We start from the raw sequence: 15,533 nt of genomic DNA, 5'->3' as shown, positions 1-15,533 counted from the left end.
TTTCTTAAGATTGAGTCTGACTGTCTAGTTGATTCTCTTGACAGTATATCGGAGTTAGTCCATACAAATTGCTAAGTGAAATATTAGGTGTGGTTGTTAAACCCACGCTTTTTCAGTAGGCGACCAGTTTTATCTGACAGACATAAAAAATCGGCCCCCTTGCAGCAGCCTGCAGCCACAAAAAATAAAAACTAAGCCATAAAAATATTCTCATCTAGTAATAAAATCTCATTCGTCGAGTAATATGATAATAAGATACAAATAATTGGAGTTGGCGTTGTTAAAGTCTGCGGGCATCCAACTCAAAACCAATTGGCAATGAGTGGAGCGGCCATTTCATATTATATTTTAAGTTAATTAGGCGGATTATAGCGATGTGGGACTATTGTCCTTTCACACACCTCCTCACGTGTAAAGCCAGTCACTGGGCCTCACGCGTGGACCTACGCACGAGTTACCAGTCCATCGGTAACAGGTGTACAGGTGAGTGACTAAATCAGGGGGTAACACCTCGGCCAGTATCGACACTTGCCTACACCATCACCAGGTAGTTATCTAACATTTTGAAACTCATCATATTCTTTATCCTTGACATAATTTAATCCATAGGGCTGGGTGCTAGTAGATCCTTTGAATTTTCTGTCTCTTTTTCTTTTCTCGCTCATATTTGTTTGATAAGAATTTTGTTAGGGAATAACTAAAGAAATTTTTGTTTAAGAGAAAGAAGAGAAGCGAAAGTGTGACGAAGAATGGAAGGGGAGGTGTGGTATTTATAGGTGTTATTGAGTCGACCGTTGGCTATATAATCAAAATTAAGCGATATTCATAATATATCCAGTGATAAATTCTTCATTGTTGGAGCTCATGACAATATCGCTTGCTCGGAATTTTATCGCTCAACTCTTTTACCATAATATCACATCTAATTTGCCATACCCAATTGGTACGACGATTTTTTTTTTAACATAGTGCATAGGAATATGCCTAAGTGATTCATAATTTACCTAATCAATGATCCGAAATTTATAACGCAACTCAGAATGTGTCATTGTAATGAAAAATGTGTTCACTTACCATGGCAAAATACCGAAATGGATCCCATAAATCCTTTTTGGGATGTTATTTAACAGAGGTGTATTGGGATTGTTGTCCCTTATCAATTTTCAACTTCCAAGTCCAATAATAGGTTTTCTCACGGATTTTTATACATGATACTACATGGAGAGAGTCAATTGAGATTTCAAATGCGTTGTAGAGAGTTTCAAATCTACTGTTAGTCCATAAAGAATTTTGGAGAGTCTCATAATATCTCCTCTTATCGGTTAGAGACTTTTTTTTTAAGTCATTTAAATTCTCCGGAACTCCATGTTAACGAATTAGGACTTCGTAAGAGTCATTTCAACACCCCTATCATTTTAAGGAGAATTAAAAAATCATTGATTTGCAATTTTGAGAGATTTGGGGAGATTTTTTCTATGAAAATAGGCATGGTAGAAATCTCTCATCAAGAGGTGATATTTTCGGAGACTTTGGAAATTTAGGGAATATTTTTTTTGAGAGTAGGACCAATTTTTTTTCACTTTTCTTGTTTGAGCTGATAACCAAGGGATAAGCCATTTACGCGGTAATACAACCGACCTCATCTGAATATATTGGACAATTCCTTCCTCTTTTTCTTTTCCACGTGTATATCGATCGAGCTTTCTCTTTGCCACTTCAAAGGACATCTTCTCAAATGAAACAACGAAAAGATTCTAACTAGCGATGGATATCATAGCAAATAAAAAAATGTTGGGTGACTGAAAACTTACAACGAACAAACATTTATTCTGACAATGAACAAATATTTTACTAGGTATTTATAATACGTTTACTAACATTATAACGTGCATAATAAAAAAATAACCGGTAGATATTTTAAATTTGTAGTTAGATATTAAACACTTTTTGTCTCTATAAACCACAAACACTCTTTACAAATCTCGTTTTTTTGTCTCTACAAGTGACAAAGACTCCCCAAAATACTCTCTGAGAATCAGTATAAATTTCAAGATTTTCAGAGGGTCTCCAAAAGTCACTCAAATAAAAAATCTATGAAAAGATATACAAACATCATTCGACTATTAATAGGTCAATCCAGATTTATCACCTAAAATATGGTTGTGGGCTAAAATCCGAAAATAACCCAGAAAAGAATCAAAACATGCCCACATTTGTATATTCCATCGATGTAAGTAACCAATGTGTAATCGGTTTTACATTTGCCCCCGATTTATACAGGTCTCAGGTCTGTGACCGTTAGTTTATTCTTCCTGCCTTTCCCTCTTTTCCATGTCTTAGAAATCCATGGATTTGTTTTGGGGAAAAATATCGTTTGGTCCCTTTTTAGGTGGGCCCATGTCTGTTTGGTCCTTTGGTCAAACGCCTTTACTGTTTGGTCCATAATTATTTAAAAATATAAAATGGACAAAAGTACCCTTTCGTGTTAATTTTTACTCATTTTTTGTAGCAGTTCATTCCGGAAATGAAGTCCATATAAAAACCTATACAAACCAGGCTTCATTCCAGAAATGAAGTCCATATAAAAAGCTATACAAACCAGACTTCATTTTTGGAATGAAGTCCATATAAAAACATATACAAACCAGATTTCATTCCAGAAATGAAGTCCATATAAAAACCTAAGAAAACAGACTTCATTTCTGGAATGAAGTCCATATAAAAACCTAAAAAAACAGACTTCATTCCAGAAATGAAGTCCATATAAAAACCTATACAAACCAGACTTCATTTCTGGAATGAACTCCATATAAAAACCTATACAAACCAGACTTCATTTCTGAAATGAACTCCATATAAAAAAACAGAGTTCATTCCAGAAATGAACTTCATCTTCGTCTTCATCATTCTTCAACGCCAACAGAAATTCAAGATCTTCAACACGAGCAACAAACATCAAAAAATCAAAGATCGGCATAAAAAATCGATATCTTTAACATAAAAAAATCAAGATCTTCAACACGAGTTCGTCTTTCATCATCGACAGATGGATCTTCAACATCAACAACAACATTGTCTTCATCATCGACGACATCATCAACAACAACATCTTCAACTGTAGCAGAACATCATCGTCGTCGTTTTCTTTTTCTTCATCATCTTCAACAGTAGCAGAACATCTTCTTCATCTTCTTCATCTTCATCTTCATCTTCAACACGAGCAACAAAGAAAACCCTAAAAAACAGAGTTCATCTTCATCTTCAACACGAGCAGCAGCAACAACATGATTTCGTCGTCGTCTTCATCAAACAGAGTTCATCTTCGCCATTATTACAGCAGCAAGAAGAAATCAAATCAAATTAAAACACATCCAGAAAAAAAAATCAGATCTACTTTCACCTTCGAATCGTCTTCAACAACATCATTAGCAACATCTTCGTCATCTTCTTCAACTTCAACACCATCATCTTCATCAAAAAAAAAACAAGAAAGAAAGAGAAAATAGATCTGAATTCAGGGAGGAGAGAGAAAAGAAATCTGAAAATGATTTCTTTTTTGCTAATAAATCCAATATATATTTTTCTGAAAGGGTATTGCTGTCACTCCCAGATGAAATTTACGTCAACCATGACGTCATTCCGCGTGGATATTGTACACCCTAAGACCAAACTATAATTTCTAGGACCAAACAGTAATTTATAATTCCAAAAACGACCAAACAGAAAGTTGACTGGGTCAATTGGACTAGACTCTTCCTAATATATTATTTCTTGGACCTAATGGTATTTCCTATTATACGAAGTCATTCAAGTGATTGGGTAGAGAATTCTATTGCTCCAAAGATTCCAGAGTGGTAGCATTCTTCACGGAGATTTGTGATGTCTGATGTCTAAGTGCTGAAATCAGCAATGAATCAACACCTGGATTTAATGTCGGATCTCGTTTAGAAATTTAATGGTGAACTTCGCGCTGGGTTGCAACCTGCTGTTGATAATTTCCGTAGCTTCTTCCATGCAATCGATTGAAAGGTATTACTTTCTTTATTTTCTAACGAATTAATTTTTTGTTTGCGGGATCAGAAACCCTTCATAATTAACCAGTGTTTGTATTTTCTGCTGATTTCTGTTTAAAATGTGAGTCTTAGATTTTTCAAGGAAGATTAGTAGAGCTATTGAATATTGAGAAACAAAAGTAGGATGGATACTACAATGACCCTTTGATCTAGTTTTTTGGTTTCCAACATTCTTCAAGAAGGGTAGTAGAAAACCTAGAAGTCTGTTTAGGTTCTGCAAGTTGCTTCAATTCTATAGGTAGAAACTGAGGAATTAGTTTGGAGAACCTTGCACCAGCAAAACCCTCACTCAGGGTCATCGTCACAGCCTTCTAGTACTTTGAGATTGACCCTCACAAATGAAATATTGGAGCAAACTTTTGGAGTAGAGGAGTAGTAGGCATTGTGTTGACTTAGGGAGTGTATATTTTTTGTGATCCTTTGAGATGGGTTATGTTTCTTTGCTAGCTGAAATGTGGCTGTTGCGAATATATAATTCATATTAGGTGGATGCTCATCCTCATTGAGTTGGATCGAAAGAAAGTAATCGAATCAGGGGTCAATGTTAACGCCTTCATTTAATTTGGTCTTCGAGATATGATGCTTTTCCAATCTGTGGTTTTTGGTAGTAATGAAATATTTTTTTTATTTGTTAAGGTTTACCAAATGTATAGTCAGTCTATCCCCTAGAATATAGAATACCTGCGACAGCCTGCCTTGACATTCAAAAGGAAGCGAATCTTACCAAAAGTGTTTTAAAATGTCAGTTAGTGGAATTTGAGAAACTGTTTAGGTTTCTGAGGCTTCCCCTTCATATTGTTATTCTTCTCTAGCTAACCGTCAAAATATTGTCACTGATGAAGGTAATTTTGTTTAAGCCGACACTAATGCCTTGGCAGGTGTAATGGTATCTGGTTTACTTGTTCATTTATATAAGAATCGTTTGATCGATTCATATTGGAATTTTAGAGGTACATAAGTTCCTTTGCAGATACGCCTCTTGTCATATATCCTTTCTGTTATTGGCTTTTTTATGAGAGTTTGTTGTGTTTAACTTGTTATCGTTTCATGTCGCCCTGCTGTTAAACAATGATCTGGTCAAGGAAGAATGTCAACGTTCAGACGAGCTTGTTCCTTGTCGCATATTAGAGTCCGCGTCCAAAATTCTCTTTTGTTGTTTACCATATACGATAACTATCTTCAGTTATATTAAATTGTTGCATAATTTATAGTTACCTCTTGGCGAATAGTGACACTGTTTTTTCTGATAGATGAGACTAGTTATCCGAGTTAACTGAAATAATAGGTGGGTTAGAATTACATATGCATCTGGATGATGGGTATTATCTCCTCATTAGTTATCCTCAGTATTGAAACTCTATGGTTAGCTTGATAATATAATGTCTTTCATGCCTGAGTTACTCTTGTTTTCAACTATTGGCTACTTGCTGAAAGTTTTCCTTTTTTTCACTAGTAAATTATAGAATTTTCAACCTCTGATGAATTTGAGTGGGTCACCTAAATTGCTAGAAGTAGAACCATGTAAAAGTAGAAAATACATTGTATCACGTTCTTCTGTGTCACTGTACCTTACTTGTCCAGTCCATTTGTATAATCTCTTCAAATCTCCCTTTTCTACCATCCCGTTTTATAAACTCAGCCTATATATTGTGGAATTACATGAAACGGAGAACTGAATTATGTTGAAAGTATGATCATTGAGATCAAATTGCTACTGTTGGGTCGGGGTCTTGTGCCAGTGCTTCCTAACAGCTCCCAACTACACAACTGGAGGTACCAATATATGAATACTACTTGAAATCTTAAAGTTGTAGATGTTCTGGCCTTCCTTTCCACTTTCCATAGACTTACTAAGAGTTGAGACTTGTTATAATGAATTGAATTTTAAAGTTTTCTTAACTTAGTCTGTACTAAGTTTCAAGAGTGAGATTGATGAAATGGAATCATAGAATCTCTTTTAGGGTACTATATATAGTGACTTCTTTGCTAGTGACTATTGGTTTTCATTGGTTGGAGTTACTCTTATCCAACTTTCTTTTGTGTTTCTAGCTTCATTTGAGAGGATACGAAGATGTCTGATCACGAGGAACCAGTTAGCAAGAAGGCACACCAATTGACATTTCTTAAAGCAGTCAGATGTTGTTGCAGCTAGAGTCCGACCATGACATCATTCCGAGGCATTTGAATCACACTGACGAGTTTTTCTCTGTTCAACTTATCATTCAGGTGTCTTACTTTAACTAGTTCCTCTCTAGCCGAGATTTCAAGGACTGACTGATCTTTTTTTTTTTTTTAATTCTCAAGTATTGCTATTACCTCAGTTTTTGTTCTGTCAATTTGCATTTGTTTGCAGGCATAACAACCGAATATCAGAACAAGTTCCAATCGGCGAGCAGTGGTGATTGAAATCTTGCATGCTTCTGGTGACCAGACCACTGATATTGGCTGGTATGTGAAGTGTACAGTTCTTGGAGGAATCTACTCTGCGGCTGTGGTTTAAAATATGCTGACTGATAATTCACCAGGTTACTAACTGCTTCTCTTTGTGCTCAGAATTTGTTTGCGCTTAGGTTCACATGAAAAATCTGAGTGCTGTCTGATTAAGCTATATTGTTCATTTGGTTACCTGAAGATTTTGCTGGAGTTACCTGAAGTGGTTTTAACAAAAGTAGTTTATCCTTCTATTTTCAAGTGAAATGACACTGCTGGGTTTCAATAAAAAGCCCAGATTCTTTTCAATTGAAACACTTATGTTATCAGTGGCATTAATTCTATATTGCTGCTTGTTATTAGTGGCATTAATCAAGATACGAGAAGATGAAAATTCACAAGAAAGAGGAGGAAATGATAATTATTGTCTTGTTAGGGGTAGTGGAGATAATGCATCTCCTGCTGCGCTGGCTGAGTATATTGATGTGAATAACCAACCACATTCTGCCATCATTAAGTCTTGATCTTGGTGATCCAACTAGGTATTTATGAGCAGTTTTGAAAAAAAACAAAAAACAGGACAGAGAGCTACAATTGTCATCCATCGTTGACCTATTTCTCCGACATAAGCAATGTATTTGCAGGCTAGGTCGGAAGACTTGGTTGGTAACGCCAATACAGATACTCACACATTGTCGTAGTGGCCGGATCAACTCAGCTCTATCTATTTCAAATTTTTTTAATAAATAGACAGGGAAAAATACAGTTTAGTCCAAAAAATCAGGCCAAAAGTACGGTTTAGTCCAGTCCGAGCCAACTATGTACAGATTAGTCCAAATATATGGAAAGTACACTAATAGCGTTATTAGTCCAAATATTTACATTTTAGTCCAAAATTACTCACGATGATGCCAGCAATTTTAATTAATATATAGATAAAAAATAATTTATCTTTTGAACCGTTCGTCCAAAATTTACAAACTTTACATATTCGGAAAGCTCTTTTCGAAAACTATAAAAAGAGTACCCATATGAATATATAATTTTCACTTCTTAAATTTTTTAATTCAGAGTAGAGTACAACTATGTACACATCGGCAAAAATACAGAAAATCCAACATTCATGATAGTAAGACTGCCACTATAGTCTGCACAGACTGACAAAGATTTCAACCAGGCCAAGCTCTAGCTGCATAATGGATGGTGTGCATAGGATGGTTTAGTAGTCAACCTACAACCGAGACAAAACAGTAAAGCATAAGAAACCGCAGCTTGAATAAGAAGTCATAACCTTTCACCAACAACCACATAAGAAACAAGCAAAGAAAGCGATCAAATGTAAAAAGTTACTGAGTTATTAACTTAAAGAGACACAATCGATTTGTGCTTAACTGCACAAACTTAATATGACATCAAACGACTTCAGTTTAGTGGTTTATTGCACTTTACCGAAAAGGAGATTATTAAATGAACCTGTTTCCACTTTCCAAGGATCAATCACTAATGCCAAGAAATTATTAATAAAAGAAAAGAGTTTCCACTGTCATATCACATATGTACACGAAATTAGCTTTACATAGGTATGGGTGATTACTGGTTAATTAATCGTCTTTGATAAGATCGCCTAGTCTGGGGGTGGCTTAAAGGCAAATAAGAAAAAATCAGGTCAAAAGAAAAGCGTGGAGAAGAAGATAAAACTAAAGGCAAACATAAGAAACTTAGGTCTTGCACCACTAAATCTGATTACAATGAAGATTAAAAAGATAAATACTGCTAGTTTTATACTGAAAAAGCTTTTTCTAAGAGTCAATGTTTGTAAACCCATGATGTCGAAACATGGACTAATTAAACAAGTGCAATTCCAATACTTACACAGAACATGCAATATATCAATGAGACGGAACAATGGTGTACAACTATGTACACATCTACAAAAGACCAGAAAATATAACATTCATACTTATGAAACAGACAATATATCAATGAGACTGGACAAGTGTACAATTACGTACGCATCTATAAAAAATCCACACAATCCACCAGCAAAACAGGTCATAAATACATGAGATAGGAAAATGGTGTACAACTATGCACACATCTACAAAAACCTAGCAAATTCAACATTAATACTCATAAAACAGGCCATATATCAATGAGTCCGATACACTGGTGTACAAATGTACATATACAAAAACCTAGTAAATCCAAGAATCATACTCATAAAACAGGTAATACATACATGAGACATGAAAATGGTGTACAACTATGTAAACATCCACAAAATCCAGAAAATCCAACATTCATACCCATAAAGCAGGCAATATATTCGTGAAATAAGACAAGGTGCACCAGTTTGTACACACATATATACAACTTGAATCTTGTACCTTAAGCACCCGTAATAACAACATAAACACCACTACATGCTTATAGCTGCAAACTACCAGGTATATATATGAAGCAAAACTGTGAAATAATAAGCTAAAACAAATGCATACCAACAAATATGAACCAAAGTTTTCCTTCCTGACAAATCATTCACATTTTGCAAACAAACTTGAAACATACTGGAGTTCTATAAAACTTCCACAACACAAAAAATACAATATCAACGAAAGAAAGAAGAACCATAACTTTGATACTTACCATAATTATATCATTGAACGATGCAAAGATCTGAGCAGCTTCAAAAACAAACTCACCATCATATATAACAGGTCCATGGGAACAATCTCTTCCTTGAGATCTCTAATCTTCCTCCACAACTACAAAAATCCACACACAAAAAATTAGTATGTGTACAACTATGTGCACATTTATAGTCAGCATGTGTATACCTATTACACATTGACAATCAGTACGTGTACAACTATGTGGAAATTAATAATCAACATGTGTACACCTACGTACACATTAACAATTAACATGTGTACAACTATGTACACCAAAAACATGATTCCGACAATCTTAAAATCAAAAATAACTTCAAACTAATCGATACAGAGCATACTAGTGTACATATATGTACAACTCTACAGAAAGCTAACAAATTCTAGCATGATACCCACATGACAGGCCATCCATTCATCATAGAGCATACTAGTGTACAAACATGTACACATCTACAAAACTCTAACTAATCCAACATCCACACCCACAAAATAGACTGTAAAATCATATAAGAGAGATCAATGGTGTATAATTGTGTACACATCTACAAAAATACAACTAATCCAACGTCCACACGCAAAAGAACATGTAATATATCATTGAGATAACACAATGGTGTACAATTATGTACATGTTTACAAAAATCCAACATCCATACCTACAAAACGTGCTATAACTCATCAATTTGTTCTTATTATAACATTAACACAAGTGGGGATAGAAGCAAAAATGCTGAAGTTCCTCCTTCAAATGGTTTTTTCTCAAGCTTAAGAATCATAGTTATGATAAACCATTTTTTTTATAGCTGTAGTTTTCTGTTTATTATCCTCTTCTAGAAAACAAGTTTACTATTAAGTTAATACTGAAAATTTTTAGAGTACCCGCATTTACAGAAACTCAACCAGGTCTTTAAATGATCCATAAGAAGGTAAAAGAAGATAGCTGGATTAAAAGGTGAATAATCATTTAAACTAACCGAAAGAAAGGAACAATAATCATGAAAATTAACAAGTGTACAGTTATGTACACATTTAAAATGAACATGTGTACAAATTATGTACATCAACAATTGAAGAAATAAAATAAAAAAGTAAGGATGATATTATTAGGTAGGCAAAAATAAAAAAATATCGTCACAGTGTGTTGAGATCAACCTGAATCACCTCAAGTAATGTTGGATTGCAAAAAAGAAATATATTTGTCAATTGAGAAGGTGCCTGGTTACGCAGAATCTATGGGAACAACATGGCTCAAATTGAGCATTTACCTTGGAGGCATAATAAATGCATCTCTCTCAGTCATTTTTATCATCCTAAACAATATCTTCCCAACCTAACACGTACTTGGATGCAACACTGATAGTCGTCTACCTTGGTTACTCCAATTAAACCAACCGAACACTATAATCTCCCAATATATAAACACTTGACTAAGACGTCATTTATCTAAAGTTTTTTAAACGCAATTCCACCTAGATAACTTATGTATTAAGACTGGGGTGGAGTCCACTTTGATGGATCCTAGTTCCAAGACTTAATTTGTCAAAATGAAATGTTTTCTTATGGTATATATATGATTTTAAACCTAAAAAACATATCATTATAAATCAATTAATCATTTTTTTAACTTATTAATGGTTAGCTGGAAACCAATTCCTATTAACTCTCTGCAAGAATACTACCAATTAACTTCTCAACCTCAAAAAATCTCCAATAAAGAATGGAATAAACTAACATGCACCGATCTAATTCGAACCATCGTTGACTGTATAATACTATCCTTCAATCTAATAATGGAAAACATAGCTAATCCGTAGAAATCATATAATAACACAGATATATGACTTACCAGTGATAGGAATTTGTGATACAATCTCTTCAAACTTGAGCAGTCTCACCGGCAACATCAAAGACCGACCACCAAGATACACATCTTTTTCTCAACAAATAACCAACAACTAGGTGAATGATAACCCCATGCTTTTTGTACTAAAGTGAATCCTTCAAATCTGTATGTAAGGGAATTAAGACTCAATGCATGAATTGTAGACGATCAACAAAAAAAACAAAGGATTCTCCACCAGAATTCAATAAACCTTGAATAGATCTCATGCAAATTAAGAATTTCCTTAAACATGTTATTAATTTAACGGATCCAGGAACTTAAACACAAAATGAACCACAAATACAAAATTGACTGATCAGAATAGGATCTGACAACCAATGAAAATAAAAACGAATACCTAAAAGTATTGCAAAATAAATTGTAATAAGATTTCTCACGAAATGTTAAAAACAAACTGTTAATGTAAAATTTAACTGAATCTGAATAAGATTTGTATAAAAATTTAACAAATCTGTTTGTTGTGAGTTATCTTCGAGAGGTTCTTGGGAGTTAAGAGAGAGGGGAAAGGTAGAGAAGTTTAAAATGATCTAAACCAGATCATGAATTGAGAAGAATTTTTATCAAAATCCTATAAGACATGAGCAGATGGAGAGCTCTTTCTAGAGTTTCAACATATGAAACCACGAAACGGAAAATGATTATGGCGAAGGAATATCCCGATTTTGTTTGATGGGTATTTTTGTCATCAAAGAAAACATATTTTGGATTAAATCGTTCAAAAATGGACCGACTCGTTCAACATTTGGTAAATTTCTAGGCCTGAAGTGACAGGACTAGAGTGTCCAAAGCCCAACTAATTTGGGATTAAATGTTAATTTCTACTAAATAGACACACTACATTATTTGACGATTCATACTTGTCGTCGATACTACTAACTTATAAATAATCAAACTGCTGAACAACTTACACCTTATTTATCTTTCAGAATAGGGAACTTGATCATTTGGATAGTGGTTTACACTTCAACTCGGTGCTTCCGAATTCAATTCATATCAATATATCGTCAGATAGATTAGCTTCTATGGTTGTACTTATTGTGAGTCGTGAAAAGTGTTATTTTCGTATTCTTCGACAGATTTAAAAAGAGCTGAGATGTTTCCTTTCCCAAATCCTCCACATCCTCTCTGAATAGTATTTCCTTCTTTATTTTGCTCCGTGCATCCAATCCGCTGTATTATCTCTAGCAGTATTGTTGGCCTGAAAAGGTCATGAAATCAAAATTTAGGCATGCAAAGTAGAAAGAGGCTAGACAATGATATCACATATACATGCATTAGGTTGTTTGCGTGCGTACCTATCACCCACAGGCTTGGTAAAGATTTGAAGTAGAACACCTTGATCATCTTTATCTACCAAAACCCCAAACTCTTCACATTCTTTTATCTGCTCATCTTTCAAAACATTATCTCCAATTCTTTGCTTCAAATTTTTATAATAAGTTGTTGGTGGTGGCGGCATGAATTCAAATCCGTGACGACTTCTTTTTTTCATCTCTTTCAATGTCGTAAAAATATCCTTACTAGTAAATGCCATGTGTGCTATTCCTTCACCTTGGTTGTGTTCAAGATACGCTTGAATTTGACTCTTTCTTTCGGTCCCATGAACGGGTTCCGTTATTGTTAGTAACACTGATATTTCGTTATTCGCCAATACTGTTGAATTCATACCGCTCTCAATTACTCCTGCTATGTCATCTATGGTAAACTGAGCGAACTCGTGAAACCCAGAAAACATTTTTACATAACTAATAGCTTCAGCCAAATTCACTACGTTTCCTGCTACATGATCCAAGTCTCGAATCCCAAAATCCTCCAAGTCTTTAGAAGCCGGTGGTTCCTCATCATTTATACCTATAGCATATAAGAAAACATAAAGACGCAGATAAACAGAAGCATATAAAAGAAATAAAGTTATGCAAGACATGAGACAATGCACCTTTGAAACCTGGTAAGAAATTGACACCATGATTTGAGTTTTTGAAGCTTATAAAGCGCAGTATAGCATCACCATAAAGTTGAACCTCTGAGATGATTATACCATTCTTGATTTCAACAGGAGGATGTGACGGTCTGGCACCATAACAAACGCTGATATTGAAGGCAGATTCTGCATCTTCGACTTCTATGCCAATTGCTCGGACACCGAGACCATGTGCAATGGAAAAAGCGCATGCCGTTGAACTATTAAAGGTGGGGATGGTGGCAGTGCTACTAATAGTTTGAGTTGGTATTTCAGCTACTGAAGGAGGGTAAGGAGCAGTGGAGAGTATGTTTAGATCACCTGAATGGAGAAGATAAGATGCATGCACCATATTCCCTGTGGAAAGGTCAGATTTTGTGTAATCGGCATGCCAAGTCCGTAAGAAAATCGTTGAGCCACATTGAATGCATCAGCACACCAAAACTCGAGGTGGTGAAAACGTTTGACTGGAAATCGATCAGATTTTGGATTTGCTCTTACGAATTTCACATGACCGACTAGTTTAAATGAACCATCATGGTCGTTGTGCTGCTTCTGCATATCTTTCCCCATCTCACACTCTCTCAACCTCTTCAACTAATTTGATCTTGGTAAGCTCTGTTAAACAAGATATGAAGATGAGAAAATATCGTCATTAATTGGCTTCAGAGGTTCTCTTCATATAGTAGAGCAAATGATAACGTAATTAGAAAAAATAAAATACATTAATTAACTTAAATGCCAGCTTCTGCGGATTCATCTTTGTCACTGCAACCGCAAAAATGAAATAGTTAAATGGATTTTGTTAATCCTCTTTGATATTTCAATTCCCATGGATGATCTTGCCATGTAAAACATATCTTATATTTATTTTTTATTAATCACGTCGGACGCACTAATAATTTTTTATTTTAATAATGGAGACACACTGATATAACTAAATTAATTTAATACGATCCAAAACAACTGCTAATAATTGTATGAATCCAGAATTCAGACTTCCCATGCCTACAGCTTCATAGATCCTCAGCTACTGCCGTGGAGTAGTTTTCAAGGCATTGCATTCCCTCGTGGAACATGGGTTTAAATCAATAAGATTAGTTTTTTGGCTCAAAATTTTTAAAAAATGGCAACTTTGTACGTACTTTTGTCGAAGGTGGTACTGTATTTACATTTTTTTTAGCAGATTTAATTCACAACGACCATCTTTATCAGATTTAATTCCCACATGATTAAACATGAAAGCCATAGTGAAGCACAACGAGGATGTTTCTCATGTTTAGATCTGTGGAGGCTTGTTTTCGAACATCCAACGACATTTTTTTTTGTCTATCGCAAGATAAGTTTGTTTATTCCGCATGTATTCATAGCACATAAGAGGAAAAAACAATCTGGACCCGGTGGAGAGTAGGTTGAGAGCTTTGTCATAGCACAAAGCACTTTAATTTCCTTTCATGTCTTTTTTTTCTAGTTCTTTTCTTTTCTAATTATGGAAACAAACTAATATACCTTAAATATAATACAATCTCTTTGCTTAAAAAGATCCCCAAAATCAACTGCAATTATGCGTATTTGTGCAATGATGTGTCACAGCATTAATTCTTTGACTTTTCAAGTATTTCCCATGTCTACAGACAAGCAAACGATACAGCTTCGTGGATGCTGATCTTCCAGTCGCCAAACGGGATCAGACTTGTCCAGATTGGCAGATTTCTTTTCTAATGTAAAATTTTTCTGGATCTTCGAGTCATCACATTCCCTAGTGTAACACGATTTTAATTCAATAAGATTAGTTATTCTCCTCAGGATCCAAATTAATATTAGGAGATGGTGTCCCATGTAGATGCCTACTTTCTATATATACATACATATTTGTTTTTTACATAGAACAACAACCATCTCAGTCGACGGAGAATGTTTCTCATGTTTCGGGTACGGAAAAATAAGCTTATCTGTCCGGTATGTGCCTATCAAACGCCGCCATCATTTAATAGCGTCTTAATTTATCAACATTACTGTAGGAGTTAAATATTGCACACGTTAATAACTATGCGAAGTGAAGTATACAACATACGCGAGGAGCATTGCACACAGTAAATTGAGATGACACACCAGATGATGTAAGCAAAGTCACGGGTAAAGTGTGAAGAATAATGCGAAGAAGTAAGCTATGCGAAGATGAGCGATTGTATATGAACGAATATGTCGCACAATGATCCCGAAAATAAAGGGATTCTTAGCTATCATCCACTATGTAAAATCCTATATAAAGGAGAGAGTCGTTGTTTCTGTGGGGTTGCTAGGACAAGTCTTGTAAGAGAGATTGAAAGAGAGAGAAAGTGAGTTTAGGTTACAAGAAGTGTTGTTATAGGTTTCCATCTATCTTGTAAGTAATCTGAATATTCAATCAATGAAATAATTGTCCATGATGATTACATAGAGAGATAACCAGATTAAGTTGAGTGTAGTTGTAAGAAATCTTACAACTACATTTT

General features: G+C 34.8%; 2 long non-coding RNA genes and 1 pseudogene across 2 annotated transcripts; 1 reads left to right on the top strand and 2 right to left on the bottom strand.

Moving 5' to 3' along the window:
• The first annotated feature begins 3,815 nt into the window (after window positions 1-3,815).
• Window positions 3,816-6,838, top strand: LOC113356505. The gene is made up of 3 exons (XR_003363005.1): window positions 3,816-4,029; window positions 6,123-6,299; window positions 6,427-6,838. It is a non-coding gene; the product is annotated as an uncharacterized LOC113356505 (long non-coding RNA).
• On the bottom strand, window positions 4,105-13,599 carry LOC113356504 (annotated as a pseudogene).
• LOC113356506 lies at window positions 7,512-11,216 on the bottom strand. Its single transcript, XR_003363006.1, has 3 exons — window positions 11,022-11,216; window positions 9,150-9,268; window positions 7,512-7,734 (listed from the first exon to the last, which is right to left on the bottom strand). It is a non-coding gene; the product is annotated as an uncharacterized LOC113356506 (long non-coding RNA).
• Window positions 13,600-15,533: the final 1,934 nt, after the last annotated feature.

The sequence above is a fragment of the Papaver somniferum genome, chromosome 3 (assembly GCF_003573695.1).
Source record: "Papaver somniferum cultivar HN1 chromosome 3, ASM357369v1, whole genome shotgun sequence".
Taxonomy (NCBI): domain Eukaryota; kingdom Viridiplantae; phylum Streptophyta; class Magnoliopsida; order Ranunculales; family Papaveraceae; genus Papaver; species Papaver somniferum.
The sequence above is the reverse complement of the archived record's forward strand: the minus strand, read 5'-3'. Positions and strand labels throughout refer to the sequence as shown.